The 24,713-nt window shown below is 43.8% G+C and overlaps 1 protein-coding gene, 1 long non-coding RNA gene and 1 other non-coding gene across 3 annotated transcripts in view; 2 read left to right on the top strand and 1 right to left on the bottom strand.

Annotated features, from left to right (window-relative positions):
- The window catches only part of RFLNA (refilin A), a 199,074-nt gene that overhangs the window by 38,908 nt on the left and 135,453 nt on the right, over positions 1-24,713 (top strand). The window lies entirely within an intron of this gene.
- Positions 588-694, bottom strand: LOC146396540 (U6 spliceosomal RNA). The gene has a single exon (XR_014828624.1). It is a non-coding gene; the product is annotated as a U6 spliceosomal RNA (small nuclear RNA).
- The window catches only part of LOC146396539 (uncharacterized), a 121,907-nt gene continuing 102,601 nt past the window's right edge, over positions 5,408-24,713 (top strand). The window contains exon 1 of the long non-coding RNA XR_014827378.1: positions 5,408-5,505. This is a non-coding gene — a long non-coding RNA (uncharacterized LOC146396539). The remainder of the gene's footprint in view (positions 5,506-24,713) is intronic.

Below are 24,713 nucleotides of genomic sequence, written 5' to 3'. Positions count from 1 at the left end.
CTTCCTTGGAGAACAGTCTATTCAGGTCTTTTGCCCATTTTTCCATTGGTTGATTGGCTTTTTTGCTGTTGAGTTGTATAAGTTTGCAACCAATACCCCTATCGAATTCCAAAACATTTCCATCAGCCCCAAATAAAACCCCATACCAAGAACTCTTTGATATTGTGTCCTCTGGCTTTTTTTTTTTCTGCCTATTTTAATTTAGTCAATACTGTTTTTCCAAGATTGCCTGATTTTGTCCCTTAGTTTTAAATTTTATTTTATAGCAACTTTATTACACTATAATTTACATTTAATAAATGTATCATTTTAATTTATTTTATTTTATTTAAGGAATAGTTGACTTACAGTGTTTTGTCATTTTCTGCTGTATAGCAAAGTGACCCAGTCATACATATATACACATTCTATATATACATTCTTTTTCTCATGTTATCTCCTATCATGGTCTATCCCAAGAGACTGAATATAGTTCCCTGTGCTGTACAGCAGGACCTCCTTGCTTAGCCATTCTAAATGGAATAGTTTGCATCTACTAACCCCAAACCCCTGTCCATCCCACTCCCTCCCTATCACCGTTTGCAAAAAAAAATACAAAACGCTTCACAAATTTGCATGTCATTCTTACACAGGGGCCATGCTAATCTTCTCCGTATAGTTCTAATTTTAGTATATGTGCTGCTGACGCAAGCACTAAATGTATCCTTTTAAAAGGTATAGGGTGCTGGATTTTAACAAATGTATACACTTGGTAAATGTTACACGTGTATTCACCTGTGTAACCTCTGTCCCAGTCAAGATCTGGAATATTTCCAACTCTCCAGAAAGGCCCCTTGAACCCTTTTGGTCAGGCTCCCCTTTATCCATTCTAGGCAGCCACTGTTGTGATGTCCATTTTTGTTAGTTCTGAAGTTCTAGAACTTCAAATTGTGTTTTTGGTTTGTCCATATGTTTATCATCTTCTGCTCAGCATTATCTTTTTAAGATTCATCTATGCTGCTTCATGAATCAGTAAGGTTTTTTTTTTTTCTTTTTTGTTGCTGAGTACCATTCAATTTATGAATACATAAATAAGCCATATGAGTAGAAAATTTTCTGAGTAGACAGTTCATTCATCTCTTCTTTTCTTAATGGATGTTTCACTGAGTTCTGTTACAGATCTCCTCCATGTTTCTAATAACCTTGCAAGGAATTTTCAATGCCTACCTCATGTCATTGGTTGGTTCTAGCAGTTTCCTGAGTATTTAGGTTTTTGTGTTGGAACGAACATCCTTTTCCTCAAAGTTTTGTCCAAGAATAGCTGCTTGGAAGCAAATGGCCAAATCGAAGTTAAGAACATTTTAAAGGCTCTTGACACACAGTGTCACATTTCTTGTCAACACCCCCTGTCTAAATAAAGAACCTATAGGGAGTGCCTATCGTGGCTCAGTGGAAATGAATCTGACTAGCATCCATGAGGATGCAGGCAGGTTTAATCCCTGGCCTCGCTCGGTGGGTTAAGGATCTGGCATTGCTGTGGCTGTAGCGTAGGCCAGCAACTACAGTTCCAATTGGACCCCTAGCCTGGGAACTTCCATATGTCATGGGTGTGGCCCTAAGAGAAAGCAAAAGCAAAAAAAAAAAAAAAAAAAAAGAACCTATATATTAGGTGGTTGCAGGACTCAGTTCTGGCTAATGAGCTCTACGTGGAAATCTAATGGAGACATCTAGGATGGTTTTGCTTTCCTTATATAAGTACTACTCCTCCTTGTCATTTTTTTCTTTTTTTTTTTTTGGTTTCTGCCTCCTTGTCATTTTTTTTTTTTTTTTTTTTTGGTTTCTGCGTTGCTTCAACCAAAGTCTTGAGGCTGGAGGTGGAGCAGCCACCTTGTGGCCTTGAAGGGATCATCCTCATTAAAAATAGGGAAGCAAAAGAATATTCTACCTGGGAGGCTTCTACTGGCTTCAGAGGCCAGATCTGGGACTAAGGAATAGAAGCTTCCATAAAGAAGATGTTAAGTTTGTAGAAAGAAGTTATTCCAACTAAGAAGTCAGTGAATGAATCTCTTATCAAAAGAAATATTCAAACAGGAACGGGACACCCATTTGAGGGCGAAGTGGGAGGGAGCACATGCATAATATAGTGTAACCTCTGACATTTCTTCTACTCTCAACTCGGTTTTATGACCCAACTCTAATGGACATATTTTCTGCCTTTTGATTGTCAAAGCAATGTGGCCACATGACTCCTTGTGTCCCTTTTCATCTTAATAAGGACGTTAGAATTCATTTTATTCCTTATGAGGTTTCAGGAGGTTGATGTATCCTTTAAAATGAAGCCCAGATCCCCCCCTCCACCCCCTAGGTACACCCTCATCAATCTCTTTCTTCTGTGGTTTTATTAGAAGGTCTTTTATGTGAATTAAAAATGCAGAATGTCTACCCAATGCCAAATTCCAGAAATGCACACACACGAAAAGTTTTCATTTTTAAAGTTTTCTTATGACAGCCGCTGCAGTGGTCATTAGTATGTAAATTCCATCGGCTGAGAAGGTTGACTTTTGGTCATAAATTGCCTCTTTCCTTCTGATAATCCTGTCTGACTCTCCAACTGTCTAGACAATGGAAAAATTAACACCATGAAAGAGAATAGTTTAAAAACCTTTGGAGCCAAATACTGAAAAACAAAATTTAAAATCCACAGTGAGAAATGTGAGACCAATTAGCTAATTATTCAAGGAATCCCTCCGGACTCCCAACCTTGACTAATAACAAGAACTTACTTTTGAATTGTGTTTTAATACTTTGAAAAAGTACTTTTCCATACGTTATCCTCTTTGATCCCTTGGAATGTGTGACTTTTATTTCTGAGACCTTCCTCCAAGGTTGTAAAGACCACCAAAATGTGACACCCCAGCTCTGTAACATTACCAACACCTCTTCTTTAACGAATTAACTCTGCAAGAAAATGCAACCTCAGCTCATTTTGGTAGGTCAATACGTGACTTAGTTGAGAGAAAAGAAAATACACATAAAGCTTTAAAAAAAAAAAACAACCCTAAAAATCCTTCATTCGTTTTCCATTGCTTTGGGACCAAAACTCCCTCAATTTTAACATGATTATCAAGATCCTTCATTAGTTTATGTATTGTCTGTGGATAGTTTCTTTCCTCTTTAAAAAAGCAAATATTCCCCAGCTTTCTTGAAGTCCATTTATTATGCAGCAGTAACTTCCTGGACAACACTCTGACTGAGCTAGTGACAAAAGGTACCCCCTGAAGGTCAGTGGTTTATGAAAAGTCACGAAAATGGCCTCTCTGCTCCCCCTTGCAGTGCTGGATTGGCAGGGCAAACCCTTTTTTGGCGGGGTGGGGAGGTTGCCTCCTCAAGGTATGTGGAAGTTCCCAGGCTAAGGGTTGAACCTGAGCCACAGCAGTGACACTGCTGGATCTTCAACCCACTGGGCCATTAGGGAACTTCCTGGGCAAACCATTTTATGCCCATTTTTCTGGAGAAGGAAATTCACACAGATTAAATCACATCAACCAATCTCTTGCCGACCAACTATGTGCATGTGTTGTCACTGTACAAACTACAAAGGTACTTTGTTTTATAGCTAGCTGGGGAGACGTTGAATATTTGGAGGACAGGTGATATGACTCTTTTGAAATAGCTCTCTCTTCCCAGGCCAGGGAAGCTGTGACTTTCTAACATTTAAATAGAACAGGGAGGGAGTTCCCGTCGTAGCGCAGTGGTTAACGAATCTGACTAGGAACCATGAGGTTACGGGTTCGGTCCCTGCCCTTGCTCAGTGGGTTAAGGATCCAGTGTTGTCCGTGAGCTGTGGTGTAGGTTGCAGACGCGGCTCGGATCCCGCATTGCTGTGGCTCTGGCATAGGCCGGCGGCTACAGCTCCGATTTGACCCCTAGCCTGGGAACCACCATATGCCGAAGGAGCGGCCCAAGAAATAGCAAAAAAAAAAAAAAAAAAAAAGGAGTTCCCGTCGTGGCGCAGTGGTTAACGAATCCGACTAGGAACCATGAGGTGGCGGGTTCGGTCCCTGCCCTTGCTCAGTGGGTTAATGATCCGGCGTTGCCGTGAGCTGTGGTGTAGATTGCAGACGCGGCTCGGATCCTGCGTTGCTGTGGCTCTGGCGTAGGCCGGTGGCTACAGCTCCGATTCGACCCCTAGCCTGGGAACCTCCATATGCCGCGGGAGCGGCCCAAGAAATAGCAACAACAACAACAACAAAAAAAAAAGACAAAAAAAAAAAAAAAAAAAAATAGAACAGGGAGAATATTTTAAAGGAAGTTTCCGAAGATTGGACAGGACTGTATGTAGATGGTGGCTGCCAGGGAACGTGCAATGTGGAGAAAGATGATTGACAGATATACAGAGCAGTATGAAGGGGCCAAGCTCCTGTTCCAGAAAATAGCAGTTGTTGGCAGAACACATCTGGGCTCTACCCTGACTGACCCCATCTCCACCTCCTTCCCTCCCTCCCTCTAAAAAGACTCTTCCTATTTGATATTTTTAACAAGGAAGTGAAGAGTCAGTATGAAATGAAGTATGACTTTCCCATCATGCACCTGTCTTCAGGGGGTCAGGCGCCACGACTCAGCACACCGCCGTTTAGGAGTTGATATGTCCCATGTAGGTGGGTGATAGGGGGCTATGAAGGCCGGTGGTTGGCAGCCTATGGGTTTCCATGAGTGGATGTGTCTGCGGTCTCGGCGTTTGGAGTATATGCCGATCTGAAGCATATGTAATAATCCACCACAGGGCAGTCATATATATCCTGTTCCTTCCCTAAAGGAACACAGCATCTTTAAGTCTGAGGGACAAATATGGATACAGTCCCTGGTACACTGGAGATTTCAATAAAGAATGTATTCCCCTTCATATGCACACGAGGGTATATGGAATGGATGGTCAACAGGGACCTTCTGTGTAGCCCAGGGAACGCTGCTGAGTATTCTGTGATAATTTATGTGGAAATGGATATGTGTATATGTATAACTGAATCACATTGCTGTACAGCAGAAATTAACATGACCTTGTAAGTCAACTGTATTTCAATAAAAAATTTTTTTAAAGAAGTATTCCCCTTAAGTCCATAAATTGTGGCAAAGGAATTTTAACAAAGGTCTAGAAACAACAGTCCTTTTTTCAGAGCCGAAGTGTCTGCTGGAAGCCTATTGAAAGGTGGAGGCATCGTAAATTCAGAAGAATAATTTTGCAACAATTGTTTGGGGCCTGAAGGGAAAAAACAAAAAGATCTGGAGCTAAATTCATGGGGAGCTGGCAGGAATGAACGCATAGAAATTCAACCAGGAAAAGCCACTGGAGTTTTCCAGCCAGGGAGTGATTCTGAGCTGAAATGAATGAACCAGAACTAAAAGTCTCAATTTCCTTCCTGCCTTGTAGGAAAATTGGGGATCTCAGACCTCTGTGGGTTCCAGTGGAAATAATTGTCTGCTCCCTTAAAAATGGTGAAATGAAGATATGGACCGTTTCACGCCCGGGTATTTCTCTTTTGTCTTCTCTGGGTCTGCTCATCACAGCCTCTTCCAAGCCAAGTATCACTCCCCTTCTCCACCACCACAGGACAGTTTTGTTTTAGATCTTTGACTTTGGTATTTGGCTTAGAAAAATGACTTCTTTGGAGTTCTCAGTGTGGCTCAGCCGGTTAAGAACCCAGCTAGTCTTTGTGAGGATATGGATTCGATCCCTGGCCTCGCTCAGTGGGTAAAGGATCTAGTGATGCTGAGAGCTGTGGTGTAGGATGCAGATGTGGCTTGGACCTGGTGTTGCTATGGCTGTGGTGTAGGCCAGCAGCTGTAGCTCTGATTTGACTCCTAGCCTGGGAACTTGTATGCCACAGGTACAGTCATTAAAAAGCATAAAAAAAGAAAAACAGCTTCTTTGACTCAATTTGAGCCTTCCCCAGAACAGCCTGTGAACAAATGCCAGAGGAAGGTGGGGTGTCTGCCTTGACCCCCAAGCAGTGCAGTCCTGCCCCCCTTGGTTTTGACAGTGTAGGCCAGACCTGAATGAAGGACACAAGGTTTGGGGACTGCACCCAGTCTTGCTGTTGGAAATGCCTTATCCCTTCATCTGACTGCTGTGCAGGTAAATAAGGTGAACAGAGGAGTGAGCTTCATGTTCCTGGGAAGGACAAAATTTTACAAGCCCCAGGCGCCATGATGAGTTGCATTAGGTGGGAGCAGTGCCTGGCAAGCATCACCCTGGTCCCCATCCCTTCCTCCTGAAACCTCAGGTTGTGTCAGCCCTGAGCACCAGAGGGCTCCTCCCCACTTTCTGAAAGTGGACAGAGGTGCCCAGAAAGACAGAGCTTTGAAAACACAAGAGGACAGAAGAGATGAAAGTGCTTCTCCGGGACAATTAATGAAGCCCTGGAAAAATCGATTTGCCCCCATGCCTTTGAAGCTGGCTGTGACACAGGAAGCTGAGATTCTATTTTTCCAAGTAGCGGGAAGCCACTGTGCTCTGAGCATTCGGTTCTAAAAGGCACTTTGTTTGGGAGAACAGAGGGAGGGCTGCTTCTGCCCAAAAAACCGAAAACAGGGCTTCCAGAGAGGGTATTTTGGGGATGCAGTGGGGGGTAAGTGTTGGCATGTATATTTTAGGGATGGAGTTTCCAAACCATGTTTTATGAGGGTCATAGGGTAGAGGGTGGTGGTGTCTGGAGGGCCAGCAATGCCTTTAAGCCTGGCTGGGGTGGGGAGAGGGTGGGGGTGGGTGGGTACTGCCCTGGGCCTGGGCTTTAGGGAGCTGGCTCTGGCTGTGCCCTCCCCCCAGAGAGCACAAACACAAGGGTGGGCCTGAGAGTGAGGCCCTCTTCTGCCTCACCCTCATCCCAGCCCTGGTCCTGGACAACTTCTGTTACCCCAGATCCCCCTGTCCAGATGCCCTGAGCCTGGGATAATCCATCTTGCTGGTATGAGTGTCCATAGACCTGAGGCATGGGTAGCAGGGAGCTTTAAGGGGACGTGAGTGAGGATGGACTGCAGGCTAGGGGGTCAGTCTGAGCTTGCAGAAGGCTCCTTGCAGTACAGAATACATGATGTAACCCAACATTTGGTACCTGCTCTGTGTGTGTGTGTGTGTGTGCGTGTCCACACGCATGCGCGTATGCAATTGAGAGAGTATCCTTCTATCCCCACTTTCCTCAGTTAAAAAATCAGGGAATTTCTGTTGTGGCTCAGTGGGAATATGATACAGTGTCTGTGAGGATGTGGGTTCAATCCCTGGCCTCGCTCAATGGGTTGAGGATCCAGCATTGCTGAAAACTGGGGTGTAAGTCATAGATGCGGCTCAGGACTGGTGCTCCTGTGGCTGCCGCGTAGGCTGGCAGCTGCAACTCTGATTTGACCCTAGCCTGGGAACTTCAATATGCCTCAGGTGTGGCCCTAAAAAAAAAAAAATTAAATCAGGAGTTGGGTTTTTCTAATGCCCTACTTGCATTTTTTGAGATCCTGATATGCATAATGATTTTTTTGGGGGTCCATGCCCGAGGCATATGGAAGTTCCTGGGCTAGGGATGGAACCTGTGTCATAGCAGCTACCCAAGCTGCTGCAATGACAACACCAGATCCTTAATTCAATGGACCACCAGGGAACTCCTTGCATAATGATTTAAAATCTGAGCAGGTATTAGAGTTAGAGTTGGCTCTACAAACATGGAAAGAGGTAGAAAACCCAGAAAACACCTGGAAAGATACTGACTCACCCATGCTGCTATTGCTGTAATTATTCTCTTGCTCATGAAGGAGAACTCTTTTTCTTGAAGTTTCTTTAGCTTTCTACAGAAGCATCCCAGAAATTTATGTGGAATGTGATGTGTACCCACTTTCTCTGCTCTTCCCATTGGTGTTCTAAAATGGGGTTGAGGATTTTGTGTGAATCCAGTAAGCAAGTTGGTGCCTCTGCTTTTGTGCCCCATTTTCCCTGATCCACTGTAGGGTCCCATGGACCCTTAGGTCTTTAGACTCCAGAGAGAAGTGGATTCTACAAAGGAAGACTGAGTAATCTGTGTAATAAGGAGTGTATCAGGAAGGAGACTTTGTGTGTGTGTTTATGCATGTGTGTATGCATGTGTGCATGCATGTGTGCATGTATGTATCTCTGTGTGTCTATGCGTGCATGTGTATGCCACTGTATGTGTATGTGTGTGTGTATGCGTACACGTGCATGTGTATAGGTATCATGAGGTCTGTGATTTCTCTTTACATTCCCTAACATCACAGATTAGACCATTCTGGAGGTGGCCTTTGAAAGACCACCTGATCCATGTCACTTCCTTATTTAGGAACTGAGTCCCAGAATGAGGAAGTGACTGTCCAAAGTCACTCCTGCATCAGACCCCAGGGCCCTTAACCTCCAGCCCTGAGAGCATCTTCACAGTCCTTCACGCAGCATCTGTGGTGAAGAGAGAAGTTGACATCATACATCTCAGTACTAATTTTAAATTTACCAGGGCTCTGCTTTGTTAATTACCCAGACAAATTTGGTTGCAAGTGACAGAAACCCCAACTGCATGAATCACTAAAAATAATTTCTGGTCTCACTGGTGTGCAATTGCTGGGACTTTAGGGAACAGTTGGAAGCGGGGGTCTCGACAATATCCTCAGGATGCAGTTTTTGGTTCTCTCTTTCCCTCAAATTCTTGGCCCCATCTTTTCCATGTTGAGACCATCCTTGAGCTCTTCCTGGTGGTCCTTGGCACTCTCACCCCTGGAGATTGAAAGATTGTAGCCCCAGATCTAGTGCTTTCAAGGAAACAGAGTGAGCTCCTTGGTCCTAGCATTCCCGTCAACATCCCAGTGTCTTCTCATTGGCCCCTCTTGAATCACATGACCACCCGCTAGACCAATCACTGTGGCCCTGGGTCCCTGGATCCCTGCATGGAACCCCGTCTGAATACTATCAGAGTTGGGACTGACTTCCTAGAGGGAAATTGGGAGATTTTCCAAAAAAGAATGAATGCTGGGCAGCAAAACCAGCAGATGTTGGTTTGGTCAAATCCTACTATGATAAAATGAGAGCATTTAAAAGACTCAAATTTACCTAAACTGGGCGACACATCCATACATTTGCATGAGTGAGGACCTTGATTTTCTAGGTCCATAATGTTGATCCCACGTCTCCACATTCTTTGAAATTTATAAAACCTTTTCACATCCAGGGTGGGGCCTGAGGCCAAAAATATTGCTTGTTTAATTAAATCGATTACTTAATACTCTAAAGCTTTATGATGATATAAAGCACGAATCTTATATATAGGGCACAAGAGGTTTTAATAGACTCAACTTGTGTTCCAAATTAAAACAATGTTAAATTCTTTAGTAACCCTAGCGGCGGCGGGGGGTGGGGGGAGGTGGGGAGAGAAAGAAAGAAAAAAGAAAATGAAAAAAAAAAAAAACACTCTTATTTCCAAATCACTACCAGTGGAATTTTAAAAATTATTTACACACTTAGCCATGAGTCCCTTTATACATGACAGGTTTGGCAGGAAGACCTGAAGCAATAATTTAAAACAGAGGTTGGGAGTGTGTATAAGGACCTCCCTCTCTTTTCCAAAATAAATGGACCATCAGATCCACCAAAGAGGTGACTTTTCCTAAGAAAAGCCTATAACTTTGGGAGCCAGAAGCCTGTAGATGCTGTTTGAGGAAGGCTGACAGCAGAGTGTGCCTACTTTCTGTAGATTCTACAGTGAAGTGAATGATAGATTCTCTTGTGTACAGTGGAAAGAAAGACTGATTCCTTGTCACAAATCATTTCATTTAAATTTGGGTCAGACTTACATGCTTAAATGGCATTGTGAAGACATGGTTTTGTTTTGCATGTGTGTTTCTTAAAATTTACCAGTCGTTACCTCCTGAACTTTACATTGAGTTTTGTTCTAAAATACCAGGAAGACTCCATTCTCTGCCCACTGATGTAGACATCCTGAAGGTGAGAAAAATCTGTCACTGGGGAGGGCAGAGATCACCAGGCCCCTCCAGCAAGAGCAGAGGCAGTGTTGGATGGTTATTTGGAAATGGATCTCTTCTGCCACCAGAGAAGGAAGAGATGGAAACTTTTTTTTTTCTTTTCTTTTTATGGCTGCACCCACAGCATATGGAAGTTCCTAGGCTAGGGGTTGAATCAGAGCTGCTGCTGCCAGTCTACAACACAGCCACAGCAATACTGGATCCAAGCTGGGTCTTCAACCTACACCACAGTTCACAGCAACGCCAGATCCTTAACCCACTGAGTGAGGCCAGGGATTGAACCTGCATCCTCATGGAGATTATGTCAGGTTCTTAACCCACTGAGCTGCAGTGGGAACTCTGAAGAGATGGCATCTAATCTCAAAGCCCCTACGGTGCCCCTTGCTGCCTCTCAGAGTGAACATCTGTAGATGCTGCTGCCAGAACTCCACCTCTATCTCTCATCAGCTTGGTTCACCTCCATTCACCACCATCTGAAGCCTCTTGCCTGAACCACAAGGTCATCCATCAAGCCAGAAGTGCTGGGGGATCACCACCTGTTCCCTGAAGCCCCCAAGCAATGGCTCTGGGCAATCGATGTATAGATGCTTTTTCCTCTCTCAAGTGGCCTAAAGCTTCTTTTTTTAAAAAAAAAAATTTCTATTTTGGAATAACTTTTTTAGACTTACAGAAAAGTTGCAAAAAGGCACAGAGAGTTCCCCTATACGCCTCACCCAGCTTCCCTGATGCTGAAATCTTACACATTTGAAATAGAGCAAAACTAGGAAATTGATGTTAATATGATACTATTAGCCAAACAACAAAACTTACTCGATTTTCATAAGTTTTCCCACTAATGTCCTTTTTCTGTTCCAAGATCCCTTCTGGTATCCCACAGGGCAGTGAGCTGGGGGTGCCTCTCTGGTCTCCTCCAGCCTGCAACAGTTCCTCTGGCTTTCCTTATCTGGCCTGACCTTGACATTTTGGAAAAGCCCAGGTCACTGATTTCTGAGAATGGCCCTTGGTTTGGGTTTGTCTGATGTTTTCCTGTATTTAAAACCAAGATGCATTTAAATTTCAGTGTATTTAAAATGTATCTCCATTTAAATTTAGGGATTTAAAAGGAGATACATTTTAAAACGAGGTACATTTTGGGCAAGAATGTGGGGGGGGGAGATGGTGCAGTGGGGGTGGGGTGCTGGGGTTGGTTCTCTGGGGCACAGAGCTGAGGCAGATGCGGAGAAGCCTTCTTGCTGGTGATGTTAACCTTGGTCACTTGATGGAGGTCGCGCCTAGCAACTTCCCCCTTGTACTGTTACCATTTTTCCTCTGTAAGAAACAGCGCTCTTGGGGGAGATGCTTGGAGACCTTGCAAATACTCCTTTTCTGCTCGAACTTTGGCCCCATTTTAGCATCCATTGGTGGTCTTGCCTGCATTGATTACTAGTGTGGTTTGCCAAATGGTGATTTCATATTTCCTTCATTAATTTGGGCATTTATGAATGTATTGTTTAATTTTATTCATATAATTCTTTCTTTTCATTTCTTTTCATGTCTTTCTCTCTCTTTCTCTTACTCTTTCTTTCATCTTTTTATTTATTTTTAATTTATTTTTAATTTTTTTTGTCTTTTTAGGGCTGCATCTGCAGCCTATGGAGGTTCCCAGGCCGGGGGTTGAATCAGAGCTATAGCCGCCAGACTACACCACAGCTCACGGCAACGCCAGATCTGAGCCACGTCTGCGACCTACACCACAGCTCACGGCAGCACTGGATCCTTAACCCACTGAGCAAGGCCAAGGATTGAACCTGTGTCCTCATGGATACAAGTCAGATTGGTTTCTGCTGAGCCACAATGGAAACTCCCATCCTTTTAGGGCTACACTTGCTGCATATGGAAGTTCCCAGGCTAGGGGTCGAATTGGAGCTGCAGCTGCTCCTAATTATTTCCTATCAATGTTTTACCTGTATTAACTGGACTGTGGCTTTAAGGAAGAGTCGTCCCTTCCAGGAGGTATTATTCTGGAGCATGTGCTTTGTACCATTGCCCAGAGGTTTCCTGGGGAGGTTGAGCCCACAGTGGTAGCTTGAAATGACAGATCCTGCATTGACTTTCTTTCCTCTCCTTGCTCATTCCCTATTGCCACATCTTGTACCTTCCAAAGAAACTTCCTACACTGAAATCCTGACCTGGGGTCAGCTTCTGGGATAGCCCAAAGTCAGTTTCTGTCCTGGTGAAAATATTTCCCCCCCTCTGAATAGATGGGACAGGAAAGAGGGTAAAGCTAGGGAGAGCTCTGGTTAGTTGAATAGCTACATGGTGAACTTGATTGGGATGGAATCATGGACTCTGCATGAAACCCTGGACTCCACTTATTACCCAACTGTCTACTCTTTTCTCTGAATCATCTGGTTAGTTAACTTTCCCTCCTGGTTTGCCCAATGAATGCAACTGGGCAGATTTTATTTTTAATCTTTGGAGACTTCCTGTCGTGGCACAGCAGAAATGAATCTGACTAGGAACCACGAGGTTGCGGGTTCAATCCTTGGCCTCAATCAGTGGGTTAAGGATCTGGTGTTGCTGTGAGCTATAGGGTAGATCATAGACCCAGCTTGGATCCGGTATTGCTGTGGCTGTGGTGAAGGCCGGCAGCTGTAGCTTCAAATAGACCCCTAGTCTGTGAATCTCCATATGCCATGGGTGCGGCCCTAAAAAAAAAAAAAAGGCAAAATTAATTAAGTAATTTAAAAAAAAGACACCCAATTGAGTGTGCCAAAGAAACAAGGTTCTTCTGGCACAGGCAGATGGCACAAATTCAGCTTCCTGTGGGCAGCCCTGGGTTCCCACACAGCTGGAAGCGAAAGCTGTCTTCTGGGAGAAACGAGAGTGTCCCTCAGAGACTGATGGGGAGTTGAGGGTAGCTCAAGGGGCTATCTTCTGTTACATTTTAGGCAGCCAGTTGGTTGAAAAAATAAAAGGCTTTGGGGCTAAATGGAGGTGATCAGAATTTGGCACCTGCTGGAGGATCCATGGATGTAAGAGGTTTGGGGATCAGGCCTGGTTTCTGATGAACAGAGACTCACTGCACCTTCCCCTTTGGTTTCTAGGAAACCTGGCTGTTAAGTGTGCCGAGTGCTATAGGGTGGCTGCGCTTGGTGCATCAACAAAGACTAAACTGACTAGAGTACCCCCACCCCTCAGCAATGTCACTGGGGGTGGGTGAGGACTTAGGCCAGGCACCTCATTGCAAAGTGTTGGAGTCATGGATAGAAAAGCAGGTTGGTCCAGACTCCCCACAGTGCCTTTTCCTAAGGTTGAAATTTGCACATCATTTTATTTTTTATTTTAAAAATTTGATTGAAGTTGACTTCAATGTTGTGTTAATGCTGTACAGCAAAGTGATTCAGTTGTGCATATATATATATATATATATATATATATATTCATTCTTTTTCATATTCTTTTCCATTATGGTTCATCACAGGCTATTGAATAGGGTTCCTTATGCTCTTCAGTAGGGCCTCGTTGTTTATCCATCATTTATATAATGGTTTGCATCTTTTAATTCCAAACTCCCAATCCACCTTTCCCCTACATCCCTCCCCCTGGCAACCACAAGCCTGTTCTCTGTCTGTGAGTCTGTTTCTGTTTTGTAGATATTTTGTAGATATGTTCATTTGTATTATGTCTTATATTTCACATGTAAGTGATATTATATGTCTTTCTGACTTAATTCACTTAGTATGATAATCTCTATTTGCATCCATGTTGCTGCAAATTGCATTATTTTATTCTTTTTTATGGCTGAGTAATATTCCATGATGTATATATGTACCCCATATTAGTCCTTTCATCTGTCAGTGGACATTTAGGTTGTTTTGATGTCTTTTCTATCATTAATAGTGCTGCTTGGAGCATAGGGGTGCATGTAATGTAACTTTTTGGATTATAATTTTGTCTAGATAATGCCTAGGAGTAGGATTGCTGGATCATTGCACATTATTTTAAACTAAAAATATTATCGAGGGAAAAGATGCTTTTAAAATTTTAGGTTCCTAGGAGTAATAAGAGAGGGAAAATGTTAATGCAGTGAGAAATGCAAATCTAGTGCAAATTCACAATCCATTATCCTAAACCTCTGTGTTACCCCAAATCAAATGTGTTTAGGGAATCGGAAATTGTTCAGAATTTTGAAAAGTAATCTGTTACATATACTGCATATTATGGAAACCCCAGCAGCAGCAGCAGCAGGATTTGGGGAAGAACTCCGCATTTTTTCCTGCAGTAAGTTGTAGGAATAGCCACGCTAAGTTGGATAAACAAAGACCATGTCAACTTGAGTCAGCTCAAGTTTTGCTGCCAAGTGAGTTATAAGAAAACCTCTGGTGTTCAGACCCATTTGGGTTTCAGATTTGCTGGTAAGGGATTGTGGACCTGGATCTCCTTTCCAGCATGGACATTAGAAATGAGACTCACCCTGAGAGGGTGGCAGTATGATTTCTCCTTTGTCAGAAAAGTTTGCATCAGCATCTTTGATCAGACCACGCAGAATCTGGTACAAAATCTTCCTTCCCTGTTTCTTGGAAGCCAGGTTATACTTTTGGGGAGAGAAGAAGGAATGCCTCTGTGGTGAGGGATGTGGGGGAGCTGGAGAGGTCCATAACCAAAAGTCAGAAGTCATCTTGGGTTTACCCTCCCTCTTCCCCAGGGTCTGGTCAGATTCCCTGGAGCTGGCTACAGCGCCCCCCTCTGTCATCACTCCAGATCTGCGGCATCCAGTGTACCCAAAAATGGCCCTATTTCCTTGGAGGGTGCCTCAGAAATGGAGATGCGGTTTGGCAAAGAAAGAGATACTTCACTCCAAGGGAAAATATATACCCACTGTCAATTTATGTTCATTTTAACCCCACAATCCTCTAAGGGGTGCGGGCCGGGGGCTGAAATGTGCTCTGTACCATTTAGAGAAGAGCTGACTTAAAACGCATAAATGGGACTTTGAAAATATAATGGAACACAGATCTTTCTCTTGCAGGAAAGACATTTTAAATAAGAGGTCTTTCAGGCCCCCCCCCCCCCGCCTCCATTTGATTTATAGGTTTGTGATTAACCATGACGTTGACCAGTCAAATCCAAAGGGGACGCTGCTGGAGATTCATCGGGGCCAGACAGGCAATCTTTTCACGGAATCAGCAAGCCAGTGATTATATTTGTTTCCTGCCTCGGCGGTAACAAATTGCCACACACTTAGTGGCTTAAGACAACACAAATTTATTATCTTGTGGTTCTGGAGGTCCGAAGTCTGAAATGGGTTTCACTGAGTTAAAGTGGAGGCAGGGCTCTTTCCTTCTGGAAGTTCTAGAGGAGAATCCTTTCCTCACCTTGCCCCACAAAGGGCCTACTGTACAGCACAGGGAACTATATTCAATATCTCATAATAACCTATAATGGAAAAAAAATCTGAAAAATAGTAGTTATATATGTATAACTGAATCACCTTTCTATCCATCTGAAACTAACTCAACACTGGAAATCAGCTATATATTTCAATTAAAAAAATTAGTCCCTGGAGTTCCATTGTGGCTCAGTGGTAACGAACCTGATTAGTATCCATGAGGACGCAGGTTTATCCCTGGCTGCACTCAGTGGGTTGGGGATCCGGTATTGCCATGAACTGTGGTGCAGGTCGCAGACGTGACTCAGATCCTGCGTTGCTGTGGCTGTGGTGTAGGCCAGCAGCTATAGCTCTGATTCAACCCCTAGCCTGGGAACTTCCATATGCGGCAGGTGTGGCCCTAAAAAAAGCAAAAAAAAAACAAAACCCAAAAACAAAAGCAAATTATTCCCATGTGGCTAGAGGCTACAACAACACATCTCTCTTAATTAAAATTAATTAATTAAAATAAAGTGAGCATGAATTAATTAAAGTGTGGCCTAGCCAACATCTAAGTGTTTCATACACAGGTGACGAGTAGCTACTGTGTTGACAACATAGGTACAGAACGTCTCTACCCCTGCAGGAAGTTCTACCGGGCAGCGTTGTTGGAGAGGATAAGTCTTTCCCAACATAATGCAATTAGAAGGTGGGAGAATTGGGGTTTGAACCCAGTGCCTTTGGCTCAAGAACCTAGGCTTGGAACCAACCACCATATTATATAGATGCTCCTTACCTGCTTCTGTCTGCAGGTGTCAAAATGCCTCCTATGTTGGGTACAACTATTGCACACCTTAGTCTCATCCCCATTCAACCCCTTCTTAAGAACACATGGTTTCTGGTTCCAGTGCTTCTCTGTCATTCTCATTCAGCCCTTGGGAGCTGCACTGGGTGAATTGACAGTGGAAATCCTGTGCGGGTCACCGAGGCTGTTCTCCTCCCCCGTTAGCTGCATGGGGCACAAATTGGTCACCACAGTCTTCCCCTGCTCTTTCGTTAGCCTCCAAGGGTGGGAGGCTGCCTCCCAAGGAGAAGGGGATAGAGAGCCATGAATGGAACCAAAGGAAATAATGGGTTTTAATCAGTTTCCTCACCCTGCAGCAGACCAGAAGTGCTCCTCTGCTGAGCCCAGTGTGGAAACCATCCCACTTTCCTCTGACTTTTTCTGTGGAGGTGTGCCAAGGAAGGTGATCTGTTTGACTTTAAGAATGGTGACAGCTCACACCCACATGGCCCCTAGAAAGTGCTGTTGCTCCAACTGCCTCCGTCAAAGAATCTGTCACCCTCTGAGACAGGGACTGTTAGTTCTACCCCCAGTTCCCAGATGGAACTGGAACAGTTCCAGCCCCTCCCTGGGATCACAGGCAGGAATGATGGGGCAGGATTCGAACGTGTGCCACCTAGCTTCAGGTTCTGCCCTTCCTCTCTATGTCTTGACTGTCAACCCAGAGGTCATTTTCCATCATTTTTCAAGTGCCTGTCATTTGATGATGAAACCAGAGGGCCAGTGTGCCTAGTGTTAGAGAGGATGATCCCTCTGCAGGTGAGCTGGGCTACAGAAGGTCTGGCAGGTGAGCCTCCTCCTGCTGGGTCTCAGCTCTGGGCCCCTGGAGGTCTCTGGCAGAATCAGCCTCGTCTGTGCCAAGCTCTGAGTTCCAAGGAACGGAGTCAATGTGTCTTTTTAAGAAGCAAAATCAGGAGTTCCCATTGTGGCTTGGCGGGTTAAGAACCTGACTAGTATCCATGAGGATTCGAGTTCAATTCCTGGCCTTGCTCAGTGGGTTAAAGGATTTGGCATTGTTATGAGCTGTAGTATAGGTCACAGATGCAGCTTGGGTCCTGGCAGCTGCAGCTCCAATTCGATCCCTAGCCTGGGAACTTCCATATGCTGCACTTACGCAAAAAAAACAAAAAAACAAAAAGAAGAAGGAAAACCAGAGGAGTTCCCTGGTGGCCTAGTGGTTAAGGATCTGGCATTGTCACTCTTGTGGCTTGGGTCACTGCTGTGGCTCGTGTTCCAACCCTGGCCCAAGAACTTCTGCATGCCATGAGTGCAGAAAAAAAAATTATTTTTTTAAAAAGAAAGAAAATCAGAGCTGGAAGAAATGTGAGGGAGCCTCATCCTCAGAGCTGGGGACAAGCTGGACTCAGATCTCATCAGGAAGCACCCAGGCTGGGCCATCCAACCCCACAGCTCCCAGGGACATGGCCGTGAGCGTCCTGACCCAAATGACAGGCACCTTACGGGCACCTCATGTTGTTGTGGCCACCGGCTTCATTACCATCATCTGTTATCCGGGCCTTTGGGCTATTCCTCTTCACTCTGAGAAAGCTCCTTTTGTGCTGTTGTGAATTCCCAACCACAAGGGCCAGCGTACAGAAAAAACAAAACGACCAGAGGCAGACAGAACTTTCCAGAATTCCTGGCACGGCGAGAGCAGCCTCCTCCTGAGCAGCATGGTGTGTGCCACATTTCACAGTTTACAAAATGACTCTCCTTTTGGTTTTCACAAGGATGTTTTCCAAAGAAGCTTTGAGAAAGATAAATGGCACGTCAGGAGGATTTCATGGAAAATCTTCTCCCAACCTTCCCAGTTGCCTCAGGGGGTCTGCCTCAGGGTTGGCAGATCCCCGCGGACAGAAGGACAGTTGTCCAACCTGCAGGGGAAAGTTTCCGGTTGCCTGATGGGGACTGACAGGCTGTCAAGGACAGAGAAAATATTTACTTCAGCCTAGGGCAAAAAATTTTAAATTCATAAATGTGTGAATTCCAGAGTCACAAAAGCAAAGGGTAAATTATTCAGTATTGTCCACATTCTGCGGATGGATTGTGCAATAAGAGTGTTAAAACCAGAATGATAGGAATGAGAGATATGTAGTTTATCATATAAGAGTAATGCTAAAATAAATACCTGGGAATGGTCAGGGCTGGTTAAAAATAAGACGCAGAGTTCTTCCACGCAGCCACCTGACGCTGACTCCCACTGCTGTTTCCACTTGTACTTCTTGCCATGTTTTGGCTCAGCTTCCCATTCTGGTATTTTCTTTTCATTTACTTACTGTTCAAACAGCCATCGACTTTCAGGTCACTTTCCATATTTAACTTTAACCCTTTCCTCTCCCCATCCATTAATCTGCAAAGTGCTTCTCGATCACTCTTTTTCTACTTGCACTAAGCTGAATTTTTTAATCCTAAAAGATGTCTTCAACCATTAAGAAACGTGTAAAAATCTGAAGTCTTAAGAAGAAGGCAAATCCGCAGAAATGATCCAGGTCTCGTGTAATTTCTGCTTACATAAAAGAACAGAAAACCCCCTATATTTTATAATGCTGGAAAATTGAAACAGTACAGAAAAGTGCAGCATGGAAAGTGAATGCCTCTCCTTTTCCCGAAGACCCTCCTTCCTCCTTCCTAGGATGTCTGATTTAGCAAATTAAGATACCGAATGCCCAGTTAAATTTGAATTTCAGGTAAATAACTGTTAAAAAACTTTTATTGGAGTATAGTTGACTGACAATGTTGTATAAGTTTCAGGGGTACAGCAAAGTGATTCTGTTCTACATATATATATATCCATTCCTTTTCAGTTTCTTTTCCCTTGCAGGTCACTAGGGAGTATTGAGTAGATTTCCTTGTGCCATACAGTAGGTCCTTAAACAATCTTTTTGTGTGTGTCTATGTGCCTAAGTATATCCCACATATTGCAGGGGACACACTTATGCTAAAACAAATTTGTCGATCTGAAGTTCAATTTTAACCAGGCATCCTGTATTGTGTCTGACAATCCTATTCCTTCCCCACCTAGACCCTCTCCCCAAAGGTAACCAGTCACCTTAAGCACACCTATGGAGTAAATCCCTAGCCGTAAGGTTGAGGAGCAGAAGAATATAGCTGAATCGAGATGTGGTTGGAGGAATTCCCTGGAGTAAATTAAGCAAGGCAGTAAGCTTCATTCTGCTTGTCTTCCGGGAAGCATTTTTTAAAGTGCTGTCAACAGCTGGATCCTTGCAACAAAAGGAAACACTCAACCAACTGAGAAGACAACTTACAGATTGGGAGAAAGTATTTGCAAACCATCTCTCTGACAAAGGGTTAATATCTAAACTATCTAAAGAATTCCTATAGCTTGATAGCAAACCCCCAAATAACCTGATTTAAAAATAGGGAAAAGGCTTCTTTTCCAAAGAAGATATACAAATGGCCAACAGGTACATGAAAAGATGCTCAACATCACTAATCATCAAGGAAAGGCAAGTGAAACCATAATGAAAAACCACTCACACCTATTAGGATGTCTATTATTATTAAAAAAAAAAAAAGAAAGAAACCACAAATGTTGATGAGGATGTGGATACAAGGAAACTTTGTGCACTGCTGGGAATGTAAATGTTGGTATAGCCACAATGAAAAATAGTATGTGGGTTCCTCAGAATATTTAAAATATTCAGCAATCCCACATCTGGGTACATATCCAAAGGGATTGAAATCAGGATCTCAAAGATGCAGCGTTATTCTCATTATATGCTCATTGCAGCATTATCTGCTATAACCGAGGCATGGAAGCAACATAAATGTCCACTGACAGTGGATCAAGAAGATGTGGTAGATACATACATGAAATATTATTCAGCCATGAGAAAGACAGAAATCCTGTCATTCGCCACAACATGGATGAGACCGGAGGACATTGTCCTAAGTGAAATAAGCCAGATTCAACAGGACACATATACCACGTGATACCACCTATATGAAGACTCAAAAAGAATTGACTTAGAAGCTGACTGTAGAATAGTGGTTGCCAGGGGCTGGAGGGAGGAGGGAACCAGAAGGATTTGTCAAAGGGCACAACGTTTCTTTTCTTTTCTCTTTTTTTTTTCTTCTTATGGCTGCACCTGTGGCATATGGAAGTTCCCGGCTAGGGGTTGAATCGGAGCTGCAGCTGCAGGCCTATGCCACCACCACAGCAATGCCAGATCTGAGCTGCATGTGTGGCAACACTGCAGCTTGTGGCAACGCTGGATCCTTAACCCACCAAGTGAGGCCAGGAATCAAACCTGCATCCTCATGGATACTATGTTGGGTTCTTAACCCTCTGAACCACAACAGGAACTCCACGAAGTTTCAATTATACAAGATGAATAAATAATAAGTCCTAGAGATCTCTTGTACACCATAGTGCCTGCAGGTAAAACATTATATTGTATGCTTAAAATTTTGCTAAGAGGATACATTTTACGTTGTGTTTTTTTCACACACCTAAAATAAGCGAGAAGGAGGAAACTTTTTGGAAGCGATGGGTATGTTGATGACATCGATCATGGTGATGATTTCAAGGCTGTATACTTATTTCCAGACTCCTTGAGTCTGGACATGAAGATGAAAGAGGGGGATTGGAGTTCCCTGGTGGCCTAGTGGTTAAGGATCCAGTGTTGTCACTGCAGTGGCTTGGATCACTGCAGTGGTGCAGGTTTGATCCCTGGCCTGGGAGCGTCCTCATGCTGCCTGTGTGACCAAAAAAATTAAAAAATAAAAATTTTAAAAAATTATAAAAAAGAGGTGGATCTTGATCTGCAGAACCTACTGCTGAGAGTTGAGAGTGAGCAAGTGGAAGAGGAAGACAGAGAGTCACAAGTTGGGTGGCGTTTTGGGAAACGGACTTTATAAGGAGTCTCAGCTTTAAATGATACTGGCCATGCTGAATTCATGAAATGGCTGGCTCTTGCTGAATCTTATCTCAAAACATAAGATCTATTATTTAGCCCTCGATGAGCCGATATATTTAAAGTTTTCATCAGTGCTGGGATTTGATGGACCAGGGAAACAGCGTTACTTGCCCATCTTCTCTTGGTTTCCTCCCAGCCTCTGGATTGACCAGAAATTGGACGTCATTATTGTCCCGTTCGATCCAGTGTTCTCGCCACCTGCCCTTCCAATGGTGGGTTCAGTGTGTGTATTTACACACCTCTCACTGTTTGTTTTCAGATCAGATATGTGAGAAAGAAGCGAAGGCCATTCCTTGTTTGCTGTGCCTTGTGAAGCCTGGCCAGGTAGATGCATGCTCAACCTCTCATGACCAGGGTCCACTGAGAACCCTTGGCCCTTGACCATGCTGTTCCAACTTTCTCAACAACCGCGGTCCATTTTAATATCCTAGTGCATGACGCTTACACACATGTACAGAGGTGAGAGTCAAAATATTTAACATCTGGTAAGGCCAGGAGGTTGACCCATCAGAATTTGGTTTTAAAGCTGAGCCAGGTCTTGGAAACCTCCTGCTGTGTCAGAAGTTAACCCTTTTGTTGCTGAATCTGAGTGAGGTGGTGGCGAGAAGGTGTCCCAAGGCAGCAGAAGGGCACACGGGCAGGCAACAGCTGTCTACCAACAAGTAGAAATGCACTTTGGTATTTTAACAAGTGTGGTGGTAATGCTGAATGCCAGCTGGATCTCATCTTGGCATCTGTGTAACTGAAACAAAATTCCATACACAGTACTTAGCTTTTCTGCAGTGACACTCTCTGCATGTTCTGTTTTGTTCAATTCCATCCCACCCCAACCAATTCTTTCATTAAAAAAATACTGCTTCAGAACTTCTAAATTGATTTCCCAACCCACTGATTGATCAGAACCCACTGTTTGAAACACTTTTCTTTTCTGGTAGCTCTCCAACTTCCCCATGCCTAAGAAATGGCTGGGATGCTCATTACAAATGCAGATTCGACATCCTAAGTCTGCTGGCCTGCAGCCTACATTTCAGAAATCCCCAAAGTGGTGCTGATGAGGGTGGCACTCTTTGGAGTTCCTATTGTGGTGCAGTGGAATGGATTTGACTAGGATCTATGAGGATGTGGGTTCAATCCCTGATCTTGATCAGTGGGTTAAGGATTCGGCGTTGCTGGAGCTATGGCGTAGGTCACATATGCAGCTTGGACCCAGTGCGTCTGTGGCTGTGGTGTAGACTGGCAGCTTCAGCTACAATTCAGCCCCTAGCTGGGGAACTTCCATACACCTTGGGTTTGGCACTAAAAAGCAAAAAACTAAATAAATAAAGGAACCACTCTTGCAGAAGAAACACACGTCCTCCCTGGGACATCTCTCTCTCTTGCACACACACACAAATTCTCTCTCTCTTATCCTTTTCTGGACACTCTATGTTTGTCCATGTGTTCAATCTGTATTGCAGCAGGGAAGACATTTTTAGTTGGAAACAATTGAAAATTCAATTTAAATGCATTAAAACAATTCAATGAATTTATTGACTTGTAATTGAGAAGTCCACAGCTTTGGTCAAGGCAAAATCTCACAGCCTGGATGACATAGCAAGGACCTACTTCCTCTCTCTGCATTTGTCAGATCTGTCCTCTTAGTTGGTGCCATCTTGATCTGACTGCAGGAACTTCCAAGGCTCCATGCATCAGGAAAAAGAGCGTCTACATGAACAACTACTCCAGAATTAGGTTAAGTGGTTCTTCTTTGATTTGATTCGAACCCAGAACCGAGGCTGGAGAATGGGACATGCAGGCTGGCTTATGCCAATCAGACCCCACATTAGAGGTGGGGTTGAGGTCAATCCCACATAAGCCCTGCGTATTGAGGGTGCTCTTGGGGAGTGAGAGGGGGAGATGAGATGCTTGGAATGGCAAGGAATTAACAGCTGCACCTCCACGTACTAAGATCACATCTTTTGGTGATTAATATATTTCATCATCTCCTGGGCTGTTCTTTTATACAATTTCATGGCTTTCCATTTTCAATGAATTTTAGCATCAGCCTTTCAAGTTTTTTTTTTTTTTTTTTTGTAAAAACCCTCTTAGGAGGTTGCTTGGAATTGCATTGCAGTTCTGGATTAAAGTGGAGGTGACATCAACATCTTTACAACATTGTGCCTTTTTACCCAAAGAGTAAGATGAGTCTTTCCATTTTTCTGGCCTATTCATGTTCTCCAGGAAAGACCTATAAATGTCATCACATAGATCTTGTGCATTTCTTGTAACTTTATGCCTCAGGCATTTCCTATAACTTTATGCCTCAATATTGTTGCTGACGTGGATGGATCTTTTTGGTTCCTGACATTGTGAGATTGATTGAGGCCACCATAAAAGATGGTTACTGGTGTTTGTGTATTTATCTTGTATCCAGCCACCCAACTTAACATTCTGAGTTATAACCCTTTTTCAGTGGGTTCTCCTCAGGAGAATCTTTGCCCCCTTTCTCTTCCCAGATGCTCTGCAGTTTGGCTTAGTCTCTCCTCTCAGGAGTCATAAGTGGCTTCCTAATCTTTGGTCCCCTCCCGCTCCACCTTCTTCTTAGAGCCTGTCACTCTTTACTTTCCCTGCTTTATCCTGCACTATCCACCTCCTGCCAGAGGGCCCCCCCCCCCCCCCCCCGCCTTCCATGAGTCAAAAACACAGTCAACACCTTTGGGTTTTGTGGATAGCGTGAAGTGGACATTTTCCCCTAAACCTCTCTTAATATATAAAATTCTTTGTGGGATACAACTGAGGGCTATTATTTACAAGCTGCCAAACTTTGGGTAATAATGGTTCTCATATTTGGCATCCAGTTTAACTGCCTAATGGGGCCAGTGGAAATACCACTGTGTGTCTGGAGAGACAGACTCTTTCAGGGGTGGGGGGAGGGGGTAATTTGGCTCTCCTTGTTAAAGCTCCAGTAAATATTTTTCTGCTACTGCTTTTGGAGACAGGGAAGCAAGTATTTCCCCTCAAACTTTATTAGATTTTTTAAAATTGCATATTTTACTCTCTGCCACAGGTCAGATGGCATAAAAACAGGTTGTTCATTGCAGCAGCTCATGTAACATAGAAATATAAAGATGTTAATAACCCCCTAACTCTCATCATTCAGTCCCCCCCCCCCCCCGCCGCCATCCACAGGTAACAAGTAGTAACAGTTTAGCATGTGTCCTTCTAAGCCACGTTTATACCCATGGGCATGTTTATGGGTGTTTATTTTTAAAAACAAATGAGAGGATATTGTTCACATTACAACGTGCTGTTGTTTTTGAAAAATCTTTACATTTGGGAATAGGTTTATATTGCCAGAAAAGTTGCAGAAAATTTCCATATAATCCTCACCCAGCTCCTCCTGTTGTGCATTTGTCGAAACTAAGAGACCAACTCTAATACCTGACTGTTACCTGAACCTCACCTTTCATTCCCATATCAACACTTTCCCCCAGTATCCCCATCTAGGACACCACACTGCATTCAGTCGTGATGTCTGCTTAGTGTCCTTCAATCTGGACAGTTCCTTAGTCCTTGTGTCTCTCTCATGACCTTGACACTT

This window comes from Sus scrofa, chromosome 14 (genome assembly GCF_054392235.1).
Source record: "Sus scrofa isolate SSC_HxYL_T2T_F1_AM1 chromosome 14, Sscrofa_HxYL_maternal_Yorkshire_Landrace_v2.0, whole genome shotgun sequence".
Taxonomy (NCBI): domain Eukaryota; kingdom Metazoa; phylum Chordata; class Mammalia; order Artiodactyla; family Suidae; genus Sus; species Sus scrofa.
This window is presented reverse-complemented; position numbering and strand designations above follow the sequence as displayed.